This window comes from Jaculus jaculus, chromosome 13 (assembly GCF_020740685.1).
Source record: "Jaculus jaculus isolate mJacJac1 chromosome 13, mJacJac1.mat.Y.cur, whole genome shotgun sequence".
In the NCBI taxonomy this organism is placed as follows: domain Eukaryota; kingdom Metazoa; phylum Chordata; class Mammalia; order Rodentia; family Dipodidae; genus Jaculus; species Jaculus jaculus.
Window position 1 is genome coordinate 65,390,719 of NC_059114.1, and position 25,091 is coordinate 65,415,809.

General features: G+C 40.7%; 1 protein-coding gene across 1 annotated transcript in view; it reads right to left on the reverse strand.

Moving 5' to 3' along the window:
- Ghr (growth hormone receptor) overlaps positions 1–11,169 on the reverse strand; it is a 272,896-nt gene extending 261,727 nt beyond the window's left edge. The window contains exon 1 of the mRNA XM_045132800.1: positions 11,148–11,169. The gene's annotated coding sequence lies outside the window, so the exon portion shown is untranslated. The remainder of the gene's footprint in view (positions 1–11,147) is intronic.
- Positions 11,170–25,091: the final 13,922 nt, after the last annotated feature.

Sequence of the window (25,091 nt, forward strand, 5' to 3'; positions counted from 1 at the left end):
AAAAAAGAAACACAATTATTTATTAGAGAGCAAGACAGAGTGGCTGTGCCAGGGCCTCCAGCCACTGAGGCAAACTCCAGGCACATGTGCTACCTTGTGTGTCTGGCTTACATGGGTTCTGGGGAGTCAAACCTAGGTTCTTAGTCTTCACAGGCAAGCAACTTAACCACTAAGCCATCTCTCCAGCCTATAAATTTACCTTTTTTTTTTAAAATTTATTTATTTATTTATTTGAGAGCGACAGACACAGAGAGAAAGACAGATAGAGGGAGAGAGAGAGAATGGGCGCGCCAGGGCTTCCAGCCTCTGCAAACGAACTCCAGACACATGCGCCCCCTTGTGCATCTGGCTAACGTGGGACCTGGGGAACCGAGCCTTGAACTGGGGTCCTTAGGCTTCACAGGCAAGCGCTTAACCGCTAAGCCATCTCTCCAGCCCCTAAATTTACCTTTTAAGAAAACTACCCTTCAATGAATAAACAATTTTACATTACTCCTATAATGGAAAATTATACACCCATGTTCCTATGTCTAAATATTTCTAAGTCAAAGATTAAAACATGGTGAAGTTTCTTTGTATGGAGTCCTCCAGGTTCTTATACCTTAGGCTATTCTTTACCCAGAAAGAGGTTTACCAAAACCACGCCTCCCTCCACATGCCAACTTTTATTCATTCACTTTGTAAAAATATTTCTTTGCCTAAGAAGGGTCTCCCATCACTGGCAGAGAGAAATTTCCCTGAGAAACACCTGCATCAGAAGTGATTTCAAGTATTGATTTTGAAATCCAATCTTTTCAGCCATCAATTGTCATGTTGGATATATTACTCTGTACTTTTGCTAAACATAAACTGTCTAGGCACAGTGACAGAGAAGTCATAAGAAACTCTGACCAACTGTACTTTTTGAAGGAGATAAATTTCAATAGTTGAAACCAAATGAGTACTTCAGGGACTCATTAGAGCTCTAATACAGTTATCTGGGAAAAGTAAAAATGAATAAATAAATAAATGTAGTAATTAGCATCACATGATTCTTTTAGATGTACGATGTATGGCTCTAAGTTGTCACTCTCAGAGCCTCTCACTGCAGGAAGCCTCTTCTCTCCCCCCACCTCTCTACTGTTTCCAACATGTTCCCGGCACTGTTTCCACTCATTTAAGCTGTGACAGCGAATGAAGTGAGAATTACCTCCCCCATCCTGCAGAGTAAGCTTAGGAAGCAGGGAGTTTATCTGGCTGAGAGTTTCAAAGAGGAAAAAAAAAATCCATTTGTAAAAGCAAAATTTCTGTTACTTCAAAGCCTTTTCCAGAAAAGCAAACTATCTTTAGGTTTTCACAGTGGTTGACACATTATAAGCAGCTGCTAACCCAAATCTATGGTGAAACTATATGTATTCTCAGTGGAAAGAACTGTTGGTCAGGTATATTAGATGTCTCAATTCACTGCCCATTCTCTTGGATAGTTAACCGAACTACTACCCTTGCATATGACTGACACAAATAAACACCACGTTTCCAATAGATTGAATGTTTCTGCTGAGGTTTTATGTGTTGAAATTTAATTCCTATTGTGAGATAGTGAAAAGATAGAAACTTGATCAAAGTATGATGCTTACAGATGAGGCTTCTTTTGGGGAGTTTATTAGAATTAGATAGTCATTATGGTAGAATCCCCATGACTAATTAGGGAAAGAGAGCAAAAGGCATACAAATGCACATTCCCTATCTAGGAAGTCTGCCAGTAAGGTGGTAATCTTCATACACAGCCCCATCACCCACAGACAAGAACTGTCAGGTAAAATTAAGGTAGTTTTTATATTAGCTGTGGCATTGTATTATTAACAATATAAAACACACAGAGTTTTAAAAAGCTACTCTGAAGGAGCTAATATGATGAAGCAAAATTAGCCGAGCAGAAAGGAAGGTGGAATTGAGTTATAAACCTGTCACTGCCCCTACTAAAATATAGCCTTGTCACTTCTTAGGGACTCCTATTTGCTTCCTCGACTATAAAGTGATGCTGTTAGTTTCAGAATTGTCACAGAGGTCTGGCGGTAGTGAAAAGTCTAATTCTTTATTGTAGAGAAATGTTCCTAGCCTCATAGAAATTTATCCTCCCTGATTGTGGATAATGAAATCCAAGAGCTCTTTCCAGTTTTTACAACTGTATTTCCAAATGCGCTATACATTTTCTGGCAGAGTCAGAGCATTGAATGAAAGTCACTGGTGGGTACCTTAAGGTCAAAGGAACCTGATGGTCTGGTGTCAGTGTCAGCCAGGGGTAGAGATGGGGAAGGGTAGGAAGGCTTCTCAGACTAACTCTTCCTTTGTAAGGCCTATTGGTGATCACATTCTTTAATGAAGTCCTGGTGTTGGCATCTTTAATAGAGTATTATTATTAAAGGAAGAAGTTTTCAATTTATGCAATGTTTGGGAAGCATAACTATGCAGAAACAGTATACTGTAGCCGCCACCTCCAAGTTCTGCACACAAGATGGCCTCCCCAACACCCAACTCAAGTGATAGGCCTACAACACCCATAACTATGGAAATAACTTCAACTAAGTAACAAATCCAGTCTGGTAAACCTTGCATACTCATCTAGTAAGCCCAGGGAGCTCCACTTATACTTCCTGGTCCTCAGTTCCTATCCTCCTGGTGTAAAACATCTTCAGAGTTTTGTACATTTAAAAATAAATTACTGTATTATATGACCTGGCTCAAGAAGTACTTTGCCCATTAAGAACCTGCCTGAAATCCATTAACCCAAACCTTCCTTTTAAAACAAACTTCCTTTTAAAATAATATGGCATTTATGGTTATATAACAAAACTTTTAAATTAAATTCATAGTCATTAACCGTTCCATAATAACAGCAAATATATCAATAGTATTATATTTCCAGCTTAAATACTGGATTCAAAGTTTGAGAGTAACATCCTATACTACTTGTATATTTCCCAGTGTCTACCACACTCCTAAGAACCCATTAATGGCTCAATATTCATGCTCTGACTTTGATTTTTCACAGTGATACCAAAAATACCACTAGCTTGGCCAAACTAACATCCTGTGGGAGAGGGACTTATTTACTTAGCATCTTTTCCCAAGAACTTCTCAAAGAATTTTTTAGAAGCTATAATTCTCACACAAATGTTCAACCTTACAAAACTAAAGAGAACTAAAACTCCATGGCTATGATGAGGAGTGTACCAAGACCCAGCAAAGTAGAGACATCTCCAAAGTTCTAATGGGACGTCTGTAAAAATATAGAACATATCCCCATATTGTTTCAACAAGTATGTGTTTCAAAGGATGTAAATTGGATTCATCTTAGGATGATGGTCATCCATTATCAATGCCACCCCTCATCTAAGGAATGAATACAACTGTGTTTTATAATCTTTGATCCTAGCCACTTTCTTTATCTACATCCCTTTACCCCCAAACTTTCCCAAGTCTCTTGTTAATCCTTCAATTCCTCAGTATTTTTTCCTTCTACTAAGGATATAAGTACAGTCATTATCAAACACCTATGACAAGCAAGACATCATTTTGCAAATGTCTCTAAGGGAAGGAAGACACTACACTAATAATATGAAATATGCCATTCTTGTGATTTCTGCTTTAATCTTTGTGATTTGGTACAAATAAATACAATGTCTTTTCTTCATCCATCATCACCTTGTCTAAGACATCAGTACTTTCTTCTATCCTTATGGTAATAAGACACTGCAAAAGTTTTATTTTCAACATTCTTTTCACAATTTATCATTCATATATCCTTTGCCAGATTATTTTCACTGTGTTTTTCCAAAATGAGATAACAATCACATAGGCCTGAAAGTGTCCAGAGAAGCCACTTATTTGATGAATATGGATCCCAGACCATCTTGCTGACTGAACAAAAAGGCTGCTTTCTGACCAATAGCAAACAAAACGGGAATTATGAGTTTCTCATTAGTCACCACCAAAGTCCAGATGGACCTACACACCACACATCACACTTGTCATTAGACCTGGGAAAGAACAACTAAGGACTCTGCTAGATGATGTCATGCTTTATTTCTCCTTATAATGACAACTCAACATGGATAAAATTCTTTATTTTGAAGCAAAATACTAAGATTTATTTTGACCAATGAATATTATATATCTACTTTACATTAAAGGAGAAAAAGGATGTCTTTGTTTGTTTGTTTGTTTTTTAAAGTAAAGACTACTTTAGGGTGGGAGATATGGCTTTGCAGTTAAGGTGCTTGCCTGTGAAGCTTAATGGTTCCAGGTTCAATTCCCCAGGACCCATGTAAGCCAGATGATCAAAGGTGGTGTATGTGTCTGTAGTTCATCTGCAGTGGCTAGAGGCCCTGTTGTGACCATTCTCTCTGCCTCTTCACTCTTCCTCTCTCTCCCTCTCCCTCCCTCTCTCTCTCTCTCTCATAGATAAATAAATAAATAAATAAATACATAAATAAATAAATAAATGCTACTTTAAACATTTTATTTCAGAAAATAGTGAGGTAATCAAGGAGGTATTATTTCAAGTATGTGGCACTGCTGGTTACCTACTATAGAAAGGTATGTGAAAGTGCCTGTTTAATTTGCAAAATCTTTGTATGTTTCATTGCCAATAAGTGCCCCTCAGGGAATTCTCTCCCACCTGTGTTGAGTTCTTATGAAAAGAGCTTCGTTCCTAGGGAACCTTTTACTTGAAGCCCAACCACACATAGATGGGCTGGTTTATTTGCAACAAATTCGCAGTCTCAGTAGCATAATTCACTGGCATCAGGATAATATTAGTCTAAAGAAAATGGTCTGAAATACGTTCAACAGCAAAAGTAAACAGTGCTAATCAAAGCAGTGAGCACATCTGGGAGATTTAAGAACTCTCTAAGAGAAATTATTTTCTGATTTCAGAACAGTTTGAAGATAAGCTTAGACAATAATTAAAAATCTTACAGCCCAGCAATTTTTGACAAAATCACTGCCTTTTTGAGTCATTCCTAAGTAAAATTGGTTTCTAACCCAAGGCTCCAATAACCTATATTAAAAGGCAAAGTGGCTGGGCATGGTGGTGCATGCCTTTAATTTCAGCACTTGGGAGGCAGAGGTAGGAGGATCACCATGAGTTCAATGCCACCCTGTGACCCCATAGTGAATCCCAGGTCAGCCCTGAGCTACAGTGAGACCCTACCTCGAAAAAACAAAAACAAAACAACAACAAAAAAAGAAAGGCAAGGAGACACAGGGAAGAAAGACAATAAGATTAAATAACAACCTTCCATTTTCCTTAACTCAAAGCAAAAACCAACAACAGAATAGACATCTTCAGTGATTCTCACATCAGATCATGATTTATATTGTTTTAGAATGAAATACAGAAGCACAGTGGTCATAGCATGCAACAATTGATTTAATTGATTAGAACTCTATGATAAGAGACTAAAATAAGTACATTTTTTCCCTTTGGGGGCTCAAAATAATTGTATATTATATAAATGATGTAGTTCAACTATCCAGTTCATTCCAAATTCATTCTACTAATTAAGTAAAGATGGGAAAAATATAAAGGAGTAAAATTTATCTTTTGCTTTTAAGGAACCTAAAGCCTATCAGGAAAGCTACATAAGCAAAAAGCAGACCATGAAACAAAAAATGAATGAAGTGATTGTTTCCAGAGAGGTTCAAGCAGTGTCAAGAGGTTGAGAGAAAAGAGAAACATCATAATTAAATTAAACAGATTCCTAAGGGGAAATCCCATTTACTCCATTTTGAGTTTGTTTGTTTATAACATGTAAGAAATATAGTCACAAAGTCCTTTAGAAGCAGAGCTTAGACAGAACTTGGCTTTCTGAAAATATAGTTTAGCATTATTTCATATAACATTAAACTAGCATATGTTTCCTATATCAACGTAGATCTTTAGCTTAGAAATTGCAGTCTGAGCACTTGTCAATGCATTTGTTGTGATTTGGGAAGAGGAAAATGGGCAAAGAATAGTAAGTAAACAGTTGAACCTTTAAAAATACTTTGTTAATGATTATTTCCTTATCCCTTTATATTAGAACAGAATAAATAAAAGATATAAATGTCTGTCTATGAACTAGGGGCAGCTAACAGACTCCAATATCACTTTATATTGTAGATAAGTTGGTGTGTGTCTTTCTTTTTTCTCTCTGTCTCTCTGTCTCTGTCTCTCTCTTTCTCTATCTCTCATACACACCACACACACACACACACGCACACGCTAGCACTCTCTTTCTCAGAAGATCATCATTATCTACCACAAATGTTTCTTATTGAAAGATCCTTTCATGTCCAATTCTGAGCAGGTAGCAGGAAGAACTCATAATTTAGTTAGGAAGATCCATAGAGATACATGACAGAAGCCTAACGTGATACCTAGGTGTCTAATTCACAACTCACAAGACATAGATGCTGTAGAGCTTGTGGAACTCCCTCAGCCCTGGAAGGTGAGCATTATAAATTTCAAAGAGGAGAAAGGTAAGTCCCAGAAGGCCTAATTAGGATGTAGGTGGTAAAGATCCAGTCAATGGACCCCAAAGGGCTTGCATTTGAGCTGCACCCACAGTACATATAAGCCAGCTTCCCTTCCTGTCATCACGGTGGCTTAGACTTGATAAATCAGGAATGGGAGGATATTTGTTTATGTCCTGGCTGAACACACTATAGGACGTGGGGGCCTAATTTTATACTGATGCTAGACATATGTTTTAATGGTAGAGAGCACTATAGATTTCCATCTGACATTAACAAGCCATTTATCTCCGGGGGCTGGGGGGGACAGGTTGGTGATTTAGTCATATCCTGAAAGTACATCACAAATCCTAGTTGCCCAAGGAAGCATTTTTGTCCACTGTTCTTTCACCTCATTTGGGGCCAGATGGCACGCTCTCAGGGACTTGGGCAGAACAAACCTTCAATAAATGCTTGATTGCTAGGAATGACTCATGCTCATGAAAGCAGACACAATCAGGTCCGTGAAAAGAGTACATCATAGTCAGTACCTGTACACAGCCTGCTCTTCTACTTACTTAGCTTCAGGAAGCTCTACATCTAGTTTCTTGGTTGATATTTCATGATGGGTATAAATCAGAGAGCGTCTGCATGGCATTTTATCTGAATATTGAATATACATTTTATCTGAATATTGCTGTAGTTCTCATATATTTAAAAATTTAAGAAGAAACTACATTATTTTGTTTATGAATGAATTATACTCTGAAAAGAACAACCTGTTATCTTCTTTACAGGTTTTGATTTAATGAGTGGTATAATGTGATGATAAAAAAAAAATCTCCTCAGTATTATTAAACTGTCTTAATAGATTAAAAAAAATGTCCAGAGTCAAGAATTCCAAATCTATGTTTTAGGAACTATGCATTAGAGCAAGAATGTAAGACCCAAAACATAATGCTCATGGTAGAGATGTGGGTAAGGGAGAAGAAGTTAGGAACAAGGTACATGCTATTTTCAAAGGTATAACTCAAAAGGAAAAAAAGATTAGATTCAACTGAAGGGTGTGCAAATGAGTGGTTAAAAATGTGGATTTGGTTCAAGACAAAGCTTTCTGCAAATGAATCTTGCCTACAATTGACTGACCAATGAGAAAGTGAGATTTCAACTTACTATTTCCAAGAAGTGACAGCCCATTTTCTCAGATATTAAAGTAGAGGTACATGCACCAGATAAAAAAGTTACCTTTTAAATCAGCGATGAACCTAAGCAACCATTTTACTGGGCATATTATTTCCATTATAGTGATTTCAATATGGAAAAAAAAAAATCACTTTCTACAAAGAACATCCTATACTGTTGTGTTTACACAAGTAGTTGAGAAGATGACTCCAATCTCATCAAACTTCAATTTGCATCAACTCAAGATTCAAATCTGACTGGCTAATCTGAATGTTCCTATTATTTAAAGTATTACCACAGAAATTATAGGGTTGATTTTCCTCCATCTCCCTCCCCCTTTTTAACTCCCTTCTTTCTTTCCTATCTTTACGTGCTGGGCTTCAAACACAGGGCCTTGTACTAAAAATCAAGAACCCAGTATAGAACTAGGTGAGTGCTCTATACTTCACACAATCTATTTTTTTTCAAAGGAGAAAGGGATGGTTTGTACCGACACATTCCAAGAAATAGAAGTATCTTCATTAGTGACATGATTCTTTGAAAGCAAATCTACCCACCAAAACTGTGACATTCACCAGTGCAGTGACCAAAGAAGCTTCACCTGTAAGCTAGCAGATTTTACAAACCTAGCCCATGCCTTTTTCTAAGCTAAACAATTGGTTATCCCAAATTCTTATTTTATCCCTCCGGTTCATTTTAACATTATCAATGCTTACGGACAGATAGCCAAACAGGCTGATCAAAATGGATTGACTTCAAGGCTTATTTCCACACTGGGGTGCTTCATGCATTTAGCAGAAGCAGGCTGAAACCGTGGCTTCAGTTATTATCTTTAGCTATAAAATATTATGTCCTAAGATAACTAGATACTCCACATAGTAACCCCATAAGTTAGCAAACCCTGTAAGCATGTGTTAACAGAAGTGACAGAGATAGCATAGACAAGACCTGCAGTGACCATTTTAAAGTGGTCTGTGAAGTGTGTTCCGTTGTTGAAAAACTAATAATCAGGGCTGGAGAGATGGCTTACTGGTTAAGGCTGCCTGCAAAGCCAAAGGACCTAGGATCTATTCCCCAGTACCCACATAAAGCACAAGGTGGCGCATGATTCTGAAATTTGTTTCAGTACCTAGAGGCCCCGGTATGCCCATTCTCATTTTCTCTCTCTCCCCATCGTTCTCTCCTCTCTCTCTCTCTCAAATAAGAAAATAATAAAGTTAAAAATATTAATAATTGAAACACAGCCCCAAGCCCTGATTACAACAAATATTTGGAAGGCAAAGTCATACTCAGCACAAATGTTGTCACTTTGTCATTGCATTTATAGACTTTCATTCACTCCTTTCCCATTAAGTGTTGGCTTTCCATGGTACTCAAGAGACCAAAACTATAATTTCACTATGATATATTTTACTCTAAAAAAAAAAGTAGCTAAATGTTGACTCACCAACTTTTCTGGACTAATAGGAAGCCAAATATGTATAAGGGTGGACAAAGGAGATGAAGGGCTAGAACAAGTATTTTTAGCTACAAATGTTTGCCGAGGGTCTTGGGGGATAAAACACATGTCTACTGCATCCAAAGGTCTATCTGAGGGAAAACTGATTAAGTGGAGACTCCTTGACATCAAATCCCAGAATGCAGAGCTTTGCTTCTCCTCGGTGGAAAGATAACTCCCAATCAGAGCAAAATAATAGTAATAATAGTAATAATCCTGTGTTCACTAAAGCATTTATTTTATTTCTTCCTAGCATTTTAATGTCTGCAAATATTTCAGTAACCCTCACCTCCAGGTGATCCAGCGTGGTCCAGGTGGAAACAAGCCTAGAACACCAGTTGCTAACACACATCCAAGCCGTTGGGAAGAAGTAAGTAATATCTCCAACACTCCCCAGGGAACTGAAGGGTCGCAGACCCTGGACGAGAGCAGCAGGGCTCCAGTTTCACAGTTACAACCAACCTACCCATCTCCACAGTTGAGTACGCTCCCACACACCCGTCTCCTAGAACCTTCAAAGGCTCTCTCCCCCACACAACTCTTCCAAGAACCCAGAAGTTCCCATTCCAGCCCTCAGACCCTCCAAAGCTACCGGCTTGATTATTTTTTTTTCTAATTTATTTATTTGCAAATAGAGAGAGATAGAAGAGAGAGAGAAAGGGGGTGCCAGGGCCTCCAGCCACTATAAACGAACTCCAGACACAAGTGCCACTTTGCGCCTCTGGCTTTACGTGGGTCCTGGGGAAACAGCCTGCTCATCAGACTTTGCAGGCAAGTGCCTTAACCACTGAACCATCTCTCCAGCCCCAGCTTGGTTATTTTAAAGGCGTTGAGACTTAATCTTACGCTGGAAATCCTGTGACTTCCCACTCTTCTGGGATCCCAATACTTTGCCCTGTCCCTTTCAAGGTTTCTTGGTGGCACAAACTGGCAGGCAGGGCTTCCCTCCTTCACACCCGCACAGGTTCAGGAAAGCCACAGGCATACCGAGCACACATGCACTCCCACCCCTCCGTCACACACATCCACGACAGACCACGAAACCTCACAGACCAGTCCCAACAGGTGCCCCCACCCCCGCTGCTAAATATAAAAAAAGCCCTTGTCCCAAAGTAGACTCCCCACGCACCTTCACGTGCCGCCACCGCGCGCAGCCAGCGCCCCTCCGGACGCGCGCTACCCACTCGCCCGCGCAGCCGTCGGGGCTCAGCAGTTCTGTCAAAACGTCGAGCCTGGCTGATTTCATAACCTCCAGTGTATCCAGAGCTGGGCCAGCTTGGCTTGCCACAGTGTCCTCCCACCCCGGCTCACGGAGACTGGTGACTGTGACTCCTGACCCCAGCTCTGCCCTGGCCAGCGCGAACGTGCAAAGGGGCGCTCTGCGCGGCAGCGGCAGCCTGGACACTGCTACCCCAGCCCCCGGCAGGGCAGGCTGATGATGTCACACAGAAACACACAGAACTTTTGAAGACTTTTAAACAAACTGTCTTAGGAGGAAATCCCTCGGGCTGGACACCCAGGTCTGAGCAGAGACTCCAGCTTGGGATGGTTCGGTCTTTCCCCTAATTCCGTGCCTCCTCCATCAACTTCCAGCCTCTCACACCCGCACAGCAGCATGGCAACTTTCCTTCTCTCTGTCTCTCTCTCTCTCTCTCTCTCTCTCTCTCTCTCTCTCTCTCTCTCTCTCTCTCTGACACACACACACACACACACACACACACACACACACACTCGTCCAAGGCATGGGTCGGGTTACACCATCAGCAGAAAACAACTTTTGGGAAGGGGAGCGCAGCCCACCCCAAAGTCATCTGAAAAACAAAACCTGAAGCAAATACATAAAAACAGATCCTCCTCGTTTTCATAAACAGCTGATATCCCTCGGTCTACTCTCAGCTCCCCCTCGCACAAAAAGAGAGAGGGAGCGAGAAAGGGAGAGAGAGAGAGGAGAGAAAGAGGGAGAGGAGCGCGGGACTCCCCTGTCCAGTACCTCCGAGGTTCGCCGCCTCCGCGGTTAGCGCGCGGGTTCGCGTCCGCCCGGGGCCGGTGGCGCGGGGCCTGCGGCCCGCGTGGCCCAGCCCGGGGTCCCGCCGTCGCCCGGGCTCAGCAGCCGTGGCTGCAGCCGCCGCCGCTCGCTAGACCGCCTCCTCTTCCCATGGCTGCGCCGGGCTTGGCAGCTCGCGGGCTGTCAGGCCCGGGGAGGAGAGAGGGGGCGGGGTGAGACGGGAAGGGAGGATGGGAGGGGAGGGAGCGGTGGGAGAAGGCGGCCGCCGTTCGCCGAGGGTCACGCCGGGCCTAGGATGCAGGCCGCCCCGGCGAGGGGCAGCGGCAGGACAGGGCGGCCGGTTCGAGACCCGCAGCGGAGAGGCCGAGCGCCGCCGGGCCACTCATTCCTGGGAGCTGGAATGAAGCTTTCTCCCGCAGGAGTTAAGAGTTGGTGCGTGTCACTCTCTTCTGGGCGGCGAGGCTCCTCCTAGAGGAAAATATTGGTAGTTGCGGGAGTTCCTTCCTCTCCGCCCACTCCGGCAGAAGGCAGGACCTGGAAGAGCAGCGCATACGTGCACTCTACACATTCAGAAAACTGGCCGCCGGCAGGGACCATAAGAACACATCCTGGAAAAGTGAGATGAGGCCACCAAACAGTAGCTGCCCAGCTGCCCCCAATTTTCAGTTTCCTGCACACGGGGACCCCGTGATGGAGAGCCAACACTATGAAGGACCTCATCCTAGAGGCGACAAAATGGAAACAAAGTGGGTAATAGCCCATGAATACATGCATGTTAGCAAAGAGTTACATCTAGAACAGGACATCGGGCAGCCGACAGAGCAGACAGGAGCCACCTGAGGTTGTTGGTCCCTGTGTGTGACCCACGGAATGGTTTTGAACTACCCAGGGCTGGACATGGTTTTATCCGTCAAACACAGGCCCGTTCCATTGTTGGGGGGTAAAAAAAGTAAGGTGAAAAGTGCTTCAGGAAATCGAAGTTACACTTAAGTTTTTCTCTGAAGCATCAAACTGCCCTTTACCACACGCTTTTGTCTGCATAAAGTACAAAAGTACAGAAGTCCAGCTCCAGGCTGTCTCCTATCTGGAGAAGCGACCAGTCATGTGATCTGTTCACTATTTACTTTTTACTGACAGCCAGTCTTAACCTCTCTTATCTGTAAGCTTCAACAGCTTCGGCAGAGTAAAAGACTTCTTCTTTTTTTCTTTTTCTTTTTTCTTAACATTGCTTTCAGACTCAAAGCCACAGCTACTCTGAGACAAAAGTTTAAAGTTCTTATAGAAAATCAAGCTGCCTAGCTTTAGAATTAAAACATCCATACAACACATGGGGCCAAGACATAGGAAGGATATCAGGACCAAAGATTCCTATTTACAAGGAACCATTACATGGAAACCTCTTCCTTAGAATACTTCCAAGAAGCTCAAATGTGTTTCAAAACTCCCCAACTATTCCAGGCAAAGACATTCAAAGGGAATGAAGGAGAAGAGATTCTTGGAAGAGTACGTTTCATCACTGCCCCACCATAGAGTAGGGGTGAGATAGAGATTTCTAACGAGTCCTGTCCTGTCCCACCTAAGCAAAAGTAGTCCTTTCTTTCCCTTTTACTGCCCTTCAACTTCTTGGTTTCCAAGGTTCCATGCTTTTAGGGAGCAGTGGAAGTGCTCGCTGGCTCTGTAGCATCTAACAAGAAACTTGAGCAAGGCAAAGATGAGGATAGTCAGGCAAAACTCCTAGGATATTCTGAACATGCCAAGCTGGCTGAAAGGGTGGTAGTGGTAGGACTGGAGACTAGGACTTCCTCAAATACTGACTCTACCCCTCTTTGAGGAGACCTTCCAAGTTGGTGCTTCAGATCTTGGCACCACCATGCGCCCCCCCCCCCATCACTATCACTATCATTTCCCTTGCCTTCCTCCCCTCCCAGGCCGAGAGAATCTTAGTCCAATCTAGGAGGTCTCAAATGGAGTCATGGAAGATGATCTCAGTTCTATTATTTATGCTCTTAGATGATTCCAAGGTCATACTTAAACAAAGACGGATCGCCTTCCTTTTTCTCTGTGGTGAGTCATAGCCTCCTCCTTTCTGTGAGACATAAAGTCAGATTGCTCTGGATGGTGCCCTGTCTTTGATAGAAAGAACGATGATTATGCACAGACAACGTAAGAAAAGGTACGCCAGCTGGGCTGGGTAGGTGGCTCAGTGAGTGAAAGTGCTTGCCTCACAAACGCGATAACCTGAGTTCAATCCCCAGCACCTATGTGAAAAGCTGGGCATGGCCACACATGCCTGTCACCCAAGGCCCAAGAGGGGCAGAGACAGGAGAACCTCTGGGGTTTGCTGGTCAGCCACTCTGACAAAGAAAATTGCAGCTCCAGGTTCAGTGAGGCTCTATCTCCAAAAAAAGAAGAAAAAAAATAATGACACAGAAGAGTAAAACAGGTCACCCCAAATTCTATTCTGGCCTCCTTCTGTGTATGCATGAGGTATATGCTTCTGCAAACACCACATGCATACAGTGTATGTATATATATATATATATACATATGTACACACACACACACAGAGACACACACACGCACCACCACCACACACACAAACACTACATGTACCCACACTGAAAGAAGAGAAAGGCACGATAAGAGGTAGGATAGTGACTTATAGCACAGATAAAGAGATGAGTAGGAGGAGGCATGGGGAAAGAACACACCTGACAGAAGGGAAGAGGAGCAGGAGGGAAAGTAGGAACAAGAAACTACTACCATAAATTGTATAGAATGGTTCCTAAATCTCTGTATGCAAACTAAAAAAAAATAAATAAATAAATTAAATTAAAAATGATACACTGGGGCTGGAGAGATGGTTTAGCTGTTAAGCGCTTGCCTGTGAAGCCTAAGGACCCCTGTTCGAGGCTTCCCCAGGACCCACGTTAGCCAGATGCACAGGGGGCGCGCGCGTCTGGAGTTCGTTTGCAGTGGCTGGAGGCCCTGGCGCGCCCATTCTCTCTCGCCTTTCTCTCTCTCTCTGCTTCATTCTCCCTCTGTTGCACTCAAATAAATAAGAATAAACAAAAACAACAAAAAGTTTTGTTTTTTAAAAAATGACATACTGGAGCGGGGTCTGGTGGTCTGGTGGTATACACCTTTAATTCCAGCACTTGGGAGGCAGAGGTAGGAGTCGTGCCATGAGCGTGCAGCCACCCTGAGGCTGCATAGCGAATTCCATGTCAGCCTTGGCTAGCGTGAAAGCCCACCTCAAGAAACCAAAAAACAACAACAAAAAACCCTAGCTAATATGATAAAGAACCAGATAAAACTTGCAACTTACAGGGCTGGACGGATGGTTTGGTGGTTAAGACATTTGCCTGCAAAGATAAAGAACCCAGGTGCGATTCCCCAGGACCCACGTAAGCCAGATGCACAATGGGGAGCATGTGTCTGGAATTCATTTGCGATGGCTGGAGGCCCTGTTGTACCCCTCCTCCTCTCTCTCCCCCTCTTTCTCTGTCAAATAAATAAGTAAAAATGAAAGTGAAAATTTGCAGCTTAAAGATGATCATCTTTAATTTTTAAACCCCGTGAATGAATATGTATCTGAATCTCCCGATGACTATCTGTGGATCTATGATAGTATATGCTTTTCATATTTTCAATATTGTGGAGATCTATCAAGCACTGAGTTGGCTGATTTGTACTTATAACAAGTGAAGACATTGGAGCATGGTTTACCTTGTGAAAATTGGAACTGCATTGGCCCATGCCTTCCACCTTATCTACTTGTCCACCCAAAGAAATCCTCCTTAACCTTTATTTTAGTTGCTTACTTCTTCTCACGAGCCCGACCTGATTCTCCCCAAAGGTGGAAGCGATTTATTTTCCTGATATTTGTGCTTTTATACTTTTATTTCCTTTATGTTGCAGTTTTGCTGATATGTCTGCCGTTAATTATAAGATTTGTGCAGGAAAACAATTTGATCTTTTTGAACTTGTAACGTTTAGATCAGTGCTCAGCAAATGGTATGGTGCTCCATGACTGTTTACTCGAGTTTAATGAAAGCATTCACTCTTTGAATTCAGATCTCAAACCCAGATCTGTCTACAGATCTCCAGTCTGCTACTGGTAAATCACTATTTACATGTCTAACGATAACATTTAAGAGGCTGTTCTTGGGCTGGAGAGATGGCTTAGCAGTTAAGTGCTTGCCTGTGAAGCCTAAGGACCCCAGTTCGAGGCTCGGTTCCCCAGCACGCGTCTGGAGTTCGTTTGCAGAGGCTGGAAGCCCTGGCGCGCCCATTCTCTCTCTCTCTCCCTCTATCTGTCTTTCTCTCTGTGTCTGTGGCTCTCAAATAAATAAATACATAAATAAAAATTTAAAAAAAGAGGCCGTTCTTCCTTTTTCACTATGCTTCACAAACGTTTTAAGTGTGGAAACTGTTCCTGGAGGTGATTGTATGGGGATGTGAGATGTTGGACTGCATGGTGTTGAATGGAAGGGCGCCTTTTCCTTCTAAGCTTTCTCATGAAAATCTCTGAATGGAAAATCACTGCTGAAGTGACAGGCGATCTCAAAAACCTTTAGCTTATTTTAACCCAGAACTATTGGTAACATTTAACTTTAAGAAAGAAGACTGAGGATATAGCACAAAGAAGATGCTTTGAATGTGATAGGCTGAGGGTTTAATCTTTAGTACTTAAAAATACATTATTTACTTTGGTTGATTCTCTCTGCTTGCATTAGAATAGGATTTTCACCCAAATAAAATATGTTAATAGGGCTAGAAAGATAGCTGAATTGCTTGATGGCCTAGCTGGGTTCACTTTCCAGGTACTCAACTAAACAAGATGCAAAAGGCAGTACATACATCTGAACTTCAATTGCAGTGGAAACAAGCCTCTACTTGCTCATTCCCTCTCTTTTTCATTCACACTCTCTCTTTCTCACCCTCTCTTCTTGCAAATAAGTAACTTTTATAAGTAAGAAAACAAAAATATTCTCAAAAATGTCTTAACATATATTACGCATTTTTATTGACAACTTCCATAATTATAGACAATAAACCATAATTCCCTCTTCATCCCCACTTTACCCTTCATAAATACACTGTGCATTACATCCCCTCCCCCTCTGAATTAGTGTGTCTTCTATTTTGTCATCATATTATCCTTCTATTATGAAGGTCTTGTGTAAGTAGTGCCAGCCATTTTTAGGTCATGGATATTCATGTCTGGAAGAGTGCATTGTAAGGAGTCCTACCCTTCCTTTGGCTCATACATTCTTTCTGCAACCTCTTCCTCAATGGACCCTGAGCCTTGGAAAGTTAGATAAAGATGTTTCAATACTGAACACTGTTTTACCACTTTTCCTCAGCACTAAGGTGCCTTTTGAGTCACCGTGTGAAAAGTGAAGCTTCTCTAATCAAAAGTGAGAACAGCATTAATATATGGGAATAAATGTTAAAAAAGAAGTGCTTGTTAGGCAGTTTGGTGAGCATAATATATGCATTTAGCCAGACACCAGCAGGCATTACACCCCTATGGGTTGTGACCTTTTCTGTCATAGGTTTTCAGTATCAGGCATGTATTCCCTACCATGGAGCAGATCTCCAGTACAATTAGTGAGCTGTTGGTTTCCCTCATAGTAGACATGCCAATATTACACCTGTTGGTTCATTTGGCCTGAATGGCCAAACTTAAATCTTGCAGTGTCCATTGTTGTTTAACTCCACTGATGATTTTTTCTCTCAATAGAGCTGCATGCAAACATAGCTTTCTCCAGATTTCTGTCAGCTGGTCTGCAGGGAGAAGGTTTTTCAGCACCGCTGCAGCTTGATTTCTCAAGCTGAGCCAAACCAAGTGGAGCCTTCAGCAACAGGGTCTGACCACCTATTCCTGGTGGGAAACCAAGTGCATTGGCAATGGCCTGTAATGTTTAGGAGTCATCAGGGACCATGGTCAACAACTCACTGTAATGTATCCCATCCCTGACACTGAAATTTTTCTAGTAACAATCCATGGCTTCTTGGTGTGCCATTGTCCCAAAAAGTAGGATTCCATATGGCTTAGTCATACCCTCCTAGATTTTGATTTATCTTTCCCCAACCTTCCTTTCGTCAATCTCTTTCCTCTTACCTCACTTAGGCCTTTCCACCCCCAGTAATCTGTTCACCTGCTTACATAATATGATAGCATCCCCTTACATACTCCCCTCCCCTCCCTGCATTATAGCCCCTGTCTAGCTTCCTGGCATATGCTACCAATTTTTACTCCAACTCACATACAAGCCTAAGTATTTGTAGCTAGGGTCTGCATATGAGAAAGAACATGTGATGTTTGACTTTATGAGCCTAGGTTATCTCAATTAATATAATCCTTCCCAGATCCATCATATTCCCTACGAATTTCATAATTTAATTTTTATATACCACCAAATATACCATTGTATAAATGTACCACGTCTTCATTATCCACTCATCAGTTAAGGGACATCTAGGCTGGTTTCATTTCCTAGATACTGTGAATAAAGCAGCAACAAATATGGATGTGCAAGCATCCCTAAGGTAGTGAGATGAATCATGAGGATATATGCATAGGAGTACTACAGCTGGGTCATATGGTAAATCAATTTTTAATTATCTCAGGAACCTCCATAATGATTTCCAAAATGGCTATACCAGTTACTTTTCCACCAGCAGTGTAGAAGGGTTACTCTTTTTCTGATTTTCACCAGAATTTATTGCCGTTTGTTTTCCTAATGATAACCATTCTGTCAGGAGTGAGATGGAACCTCAAAGTAGATTTAATTTGTGTTTCCCTGATTGCTAATGATGTAGAACATTTATAGGATGGTCATATGACATCTTTATCTTATTTAGAAAACTCACTATATAGTTCCATAGTCCAGTTTATAATTGGGTTGTTTGATTTCTTATTACCTCATTTTTAGAGTTCTTTGTATAACCTAGATATTAATCCTCTGTCAGATGTATAGCTGGCAAAGACTTTCTCCCATTCTGTAGGTTGCCTCTTTGCACAATTCTCAGTGTCCTTTGCTGTACAAAAGCTTTTTCATGTGGTGTTAGTGGTTGAATAGGCCTTTGTTTTTTCCTGAGCAACTGGGGTGATATTTAGAAAGTCATTGCATATGCCAGTATGCTGAAGGGGTCCCCCTACTTTTTCCTAATGCTCTTTCAGGATTTTAGGTCAGATAGTAAGGTCTTTGATCCATTTGGACTTGAGTCTTGTGCATGGAGAGATATATGGATCTATTTTCATCCTTCTATATATAGATCCAGTTTTCCCAGCACCATTTGTTAAAGAGATTGTTATTTCCTCTAATAGATATTTTTCACACTTTTGTTGAAAATTAGATGGTTGTAACAGCCTGGACATCTATCTGGTCCTCTATTCTATTCCATTGATCTATGTGTCTGTCTGTGTGCCACTGCTATGCCGCTTTTGTTAGGATGGCTCTGTAATATTGCTTGACTTCAGGTGTGCTGATACTACCAGCCTTATGTTTCTTGGTCAAAATTGTCTTGGATATTTGAAGACTTTTGTCCTTCCAAATGAATTTTATGCTATCTTTCTATTTCTGTGAAGAACACCATTGGAATTTGGTGGGGACTGCATTAATTGTGTAGATTGCTTTTGGTAAGATTAAAATTTTAACAATATTGATTCTTCCGATCTAAGAACATGGGATGTATTTCTGTTTCCTAATGCCTTCTGCAATTTCTCTCTTCAGTGTTTTACAGTATTCATTGTAGAGATCCTTCACCTCCTCGGTTAGCTTTATTCAAAGGTACTTTATTTTGGAGAGGCAATTGTGAATGGAGTGATTCCCTGATTTCATTCTCAGCATGTTTGTTCTTAGTATATAGAAAGGCTACTGATTTTTGTGTATTTATTGTGTATCCTGCTATGTTGCTAAGAGTGTTTATCAGCTCTAACTGTTTGCTTGTAGAGTCTTTAGAGACCTTTACATATAAAATCATGATCTGTAATAATGACAGTTTAATCCATTCCTTTCCAGTTTGTAACCCTTTTATGTGTACCTCTAGCCACATTGCTATAGGTAAGTCTTCCAGTGCTATATTAAATAAGAGTAGAGACAGAGGACAACCTTGTCTTATTCCTGAATTTTGTGGAAAAGCTTCAAGATTTTCCCCATTAAGTATTATGTAGACTGTAGGTTTGTTATAAATACCCTTTACTATGTTGAGATATGACCCTTCTACTACCCATTTCTTTAGACTTATACCATGAAGGGATATTGTATTTTGTCAAATGCCTTTTCTGCATCTACTGATATGATCATGTGATTTTTGTCTTTCTGTCAGTAATATATTGTATTACATTTATGAGTTTACATATGTTAAACCAACCCTGAATCTGTGGGATAAAACCTACTTGGTAGGGGTGAATGATCTTTTTGGTATATTCTTATATTCTGTTTGTCAATATTTTGTTGAGAATTTTTGTGTCTATGTTTGTGAGGGCAACTGGTCGGTAATTTTCTTTTTGTGTTCTGTCTTTGTCTGCTTTTGGTATCAGGGTAGTTTTGGCTTTGCATGAGGTGTATGGTAGTATTCCTTCCTTTATATTTTGTGGAAAAGTATGAGAAGCATTAGTGTTAGTTCCTCCTTGAAGGTCTGGTAAAATTCACCAGGGAATCCATCTGGGCCTGGACTTTCTTTAGTTAGGAAAAAATTTATAAGTCTGAATCTTCATGCTTGTTATAAGTCTGTTTAGATGGTTCATCACATCTTGACTTAATTTTGTTAAGTCATATAAATAAAGGAAATCATCTATTTCTTTCAGAATTTCAAATTTAGTGGAGTATGTGTTCTTAAAGTATATCCTTACAATTTTCTGAATTTTTTTGATAGCTGTTGTCTAATTTTATTAAATACTGTTCTTTATCTCTTTCTCTTGGTCTGATTTGCTAAGTGAAATCAATTTTGTTTATCCTTTCAAAGATCCAACTCTTTGTTTCACTGATTCATTTTATTGGTTTTTTCTTTTGTTTCTATTTTATTAATTTCTGCTCCATATCATTTTTTCCCTTTCTTCTGATTTTTTGGTTGGCCTTGCTCTTCTTTGTCCAAGGTCTTATTAAGTCAAGGTGTACAATTGTTCGTTTGTGACCTTTCTTATTTATGAATGCAGGCACTTAAAGCTATAAAATTCCCTCTTCAGACTGCCTCCATTGTGCCCAAAAGTTTGGTATGCTGTGTTCTCATTATCATTTGATTTTATGAATTTTTTGATTTCCTTCTTAATGTCTTCATTGACCCATTCATCATTTAGTAGTGTACTGTTTAGTTTCTATGGTTTTGTGTATGCTCCATACCTTTTCTTGCTGTTGATTTGTAGTTTAATCCTATTTTGATCAGATAGAGTGCAAGGAATTATTTCAGTTTTCTTGTTTTTTGCAAAGATTTGCGTGAGGTCCTAATATATAGTATATTTAGTGAATGTTCATGTGCTACTGGAAAGAATGTATTCTGCAGCATTTGGATGGAATGTTCTGTAGATATCTGTTAGGCCAATTTTTCTGTGTGAGCTCATTTTAATCCAGATGCTTCTCTGTTTACTTTTTGCTGGGATGAACTGTCAATTAATGAGAGTAGGGTATTGAAGTCACCCACTGCAATTGTTCTTGTTGTTATCAGTGACCTTAAATCTCAGTTTGATGAAATTGAGAGCCCTTAAGTTTGGTGCACATAGGTTGAGAATTGTAATGACCTCCTGTTGGATTGATTATTCCTTTAATCAATATAAACTGACTTTATCTTTACTAATGTTGATTTGAAGTCTATCCTGTTAGGTATTGGGATAGCAACATCTGCTTGTTGTCTAGACCCATTTTCTTAAAATACTATTTTCTATCCTTTAACCCTAAGATGGTGTCTATCTTTTATGGAATGGTGAGTTTCTTGGAGGCAAAAAATAGAAGGATCCTGCCTTGTAACCCAGTCTGTAAACCTGTGTCTTTTGGTTCAGACACTGAACCTGTTTATATTCAGTTACTATTGAAAGGTGTGCATTTATTCTTGTCATTCTTCTTGTTTTGCAATGCTTGTTTTTACTTTACTCTCTTTTATTTACTATTATTTGAGTTTGATTTATTTTTTTAAATTATTTATTTATTTATTTATTTGAGAGCGACAGACACAGAAAGACAGAGGGAGAGAGAGAGAATGGGCGCGCCAGGGCTTCCAGCCTCTGCAAACGAACTCCAGACGCGTGTGCCCCCTTGTGCATCTGGCTAACGTGGGACCTGGGGAACCGAGCCTCGAACCGGGGTCCTTAGGCTTCACAGGCAAGCGCTTAACCGCTAAGCCATCTCTCCAGCCCATTGAGTTTGGTTTATATAATATGTTTTTGCTTTTCTTTCTCTTCAGCATGAAGTATCCTTTCAAGGACATTCTGTAGAGCTGATTTAATGGTCATATATTCCTTTAGCCTGTTTTCTTGTGGAACACCCTTATTTCTCCATCAGTTTAGATGGATGGCTTTTCTGGATAAGGTAATCTTTGTTGACATTGTTATCTTTCAGAACTTGTAATACATTATTCTAAGTCTTTCTGGCTTTGAAAGCTTATGTTGAGTAATCTGCTGTTATCCTTATGGACTTGCCTTTATATAAGACTTAATTTTTCTCTCTAACTGCTTTAATAGTTTAATTATAACATGGTGGTGAGAGGTTCTTTCCTGATTTTGTCTATTTGGCATTCTAAAGGCTTCCTCTATCTATATTGGCTTCACTTTCCCTATTTGGAGGAAGTTTTCTTCTGTGATTTTGCTAAACATACCTACTATGCCTTTGGAGTGAAATTTTTCTCCTTCTACTGTACCCTAAATTCTTATGATTGATCTCTTCATAGTGTCCTGAATGTCTTGAATTCTGTCCTCACCTTGATCCATTCTGTTGGTGAGACTTTCTACAGAGTTTTATATTTGACTTACTCTGTTTTGCATTTCTGCTGTCTCTGTCTTTGTTGTTGTTCATTGTTTCTATTTGCTTACTCATCTCTTATATTAACCTCCTTATTTCATTAAGTTGATTTCCTGTGTTCTCTTGTGATTCCTTCAGGAATTTCCTCTTTGACTCCTTTGACTTCTTTAAACACAGATAACTTTTTTTTTTTTTTTAACTTTTCGTCAGGCATTTCATCTAAGTCAATGTCAATGGAGGGCATTTCTGATGGATTTATAATTTTTGATGGAATTGTATTATCTGAGATTTTGTTCTTTTTTATAATATTGAGATTTTTGCATCTTAAGTTAATTGATGCCTTGTTTTCTAATTATCTTCATTATTCTTACACCTGTAAATCTGACTTTATTTGTCTTCAGGTTAGGAGTTTAAGTTGCAAGGTGTGGCTCTTTTATTATACCCAGAATAATAGCAGAAGTGACCCTAGGTATTGAGGTTGCCCTGCTATGCAAGTATTCTAGTAGACTGGGTAGTAGACTGGGTAGAGCAAATTATTGGCAAATTCTAAAATTCAACTGAGCAGTATACACATTCAATCAAAACCAGCCCAGAGTATTTATGACAGAGTGGATATTAAAAGAAATAGATAATCTAATAAAGTTAAAGTCCCTAAGGATAATCCCTTGCCCCTAATTCTGTCAACCATGATGACTGAGATTTCTTATCTGAAATGGGTTCCAGATCAGCCTAAAGTGAAGTGAGACCGTGACTCAATAATGAGAGAAGAAAAAGACAAAGGTCCTATAAATCAGGAAACATCAAAGGCAACTCTAGTAAAAACCAAAATATAGCTTATTTTAGAATGGAAAGGCAGACCAAGAATACAACAATCAAATATAACTCATAACATGCTCTGATATAGAAGGAGAAATTAGCACTTTCAGGGTAGGCTCTGGTACCTTTTGGTATGGTTTCCAATCTCACCTATGCTTAGTGCCCACCTAGGTCCCTCTCTGTTGTGCTGTTGTGCTGTGGGTTCAGTTAAGCTACTTGGAACACTTGATTTGGTGTTCTGATCAACTGTGCTGGATGCTATATGACTGGAGTTAATTTGAGTTTTCCAGTGGTTTGTGGCACTGTTAGTTGGGAAAAGAGAGGCTGTACAGAGTGCCTGGAGTTATATGAAAGCTGCTCAGCTGGCCCCCACTGTCTTCCCCTTTGGGTCTCTTGACTTTATGAGCAGGCTGGTAGGAATGGGAAATCCCTTTACCTGGCTTCTGCTTTTGCATCAGGCAGGTGCACAGATCAGGGCTGCTGTTGCCATGGTGGGAGCCAATTCTGGCTAGTTTCCTGCTTGACAGAAGCTCTGGGTCCCTCCTGCTTCACTGCTGCTGTTGTTAATTCCTTATACACCTTTTTTTTTTTTTTTTTTGTAGAAAAGTATATTTTGCTGTTTTTCAGCTTATTTTCTCCCCACAGGCTACACTGGCATGGTTATTACACCACCATTTTACCAGAAAGCCCACACATTTCAAATTTTTAATTTAACTTAACCAGAATGTATCTCCATAGAAGTTTTGGGCTTTAAGTTATTTTATGCAATTTTTACACAAGTCAAAATTTACAGAGCATTTGGCATCTAAACATTTAATTGCATTGAAAGTTACTGCAAATTTAATGAATCTGTGGAATTATGAGAACTAGGATTTGAGAAAAATCTACTCAGATAAGGATATACAAAAATGAACACAATATCTGAGATTTATTTACAACTCTCAGCTTCCCTGATATAACTTGAATTAAAAGACTGACCTAAGCAAAGCTTTATCCTGGGGTTTACTAGAAATATATCAATGTTATATTCATGCTTATAACTCCTAAAGAGTGAATATACTGTTTTAACCACACTTGCAGACCTTGCACATGGTAATGTTGATTTCACAATAAAAACTCTCAAAATACAATTTAGACCTTTCTTTTTTTTTTCCAGTTAGGTTCCTCTCTGAATGTTGGGCACTGCCAGGCACAAGCTAAATACTTTAGGAGATGGGCCTGAGCTGCCAGGCATGGCTAAGGACCCCTGGGCTACAAGGAGGGCACTCCCTTTCCAAGTCTGGTACACCTAAACTTAGGTTTTGCCCTGTGACCTTTGGCCAGTTGCCTAGGAATCCCCTTATCAGCCAGCAGCCTTCACGCAGCCCCTCCCCCTGCGACCCTCCTCCTGCCACCATGTAGATCACCTGACTCTCTTCTCTCCCTATGTGCTGGAATGAAGGGCCCTAGGCATAGGCTAGCAGCCTTTGAACCCACCAGTCTAATTAGGAACCTCTTTTTGCTCCCAACTGCTCATAAACCCATTTCCTTGACAAATAAACCAAGCCGTTCACTGAGACTGCCTCCCAAAAGTGGTTTTATTTTGTCACTCTCATGGCTGTTCAAGACCCTGCTCTCCACAGTTGCCTGGACACCTTTGGGGAACCATGGACCTGAGGATCCAGGGACCCATAGCAGGCGCCTGAACAGGGACTGTCTGAGATGCACCAAAGTAAGTGTGTGTTCTCCCAGATGGACAATTGTCATTTGGGGGACATCAGGCCCCCCTGTGGCCTTTGCCTCTACGTTTTTGAGGGCTGGCAGGTTTCTCTTTTTCCTCCTTTACTTTAGGTTCATGCCATCATGAGGTACCAGATATGATCAACTGGCAACTGACGTCTCTTGGCTGAGGCCATTCTTCGGGATTGACTATAGGCTAGTCTTCCTGTGCCTGGACCCTGACAGCCCACAGGGCGTTGGCACACAAAATGCCAGTAACGGTAACGAACCAACCTCTTCAAAGCCTGTAGGGCAGGTTGCTGGACTCTTAAACTTGTGGACAGGCTTGTGGCCAGACCATTGTGGAATCCCCCACGGTGTTATTCAGCCCTACTGACGATGCCCTCTGGTCTCGGCATTTCCAGTCTTTTTCTATCATGAACAATATTGCCTC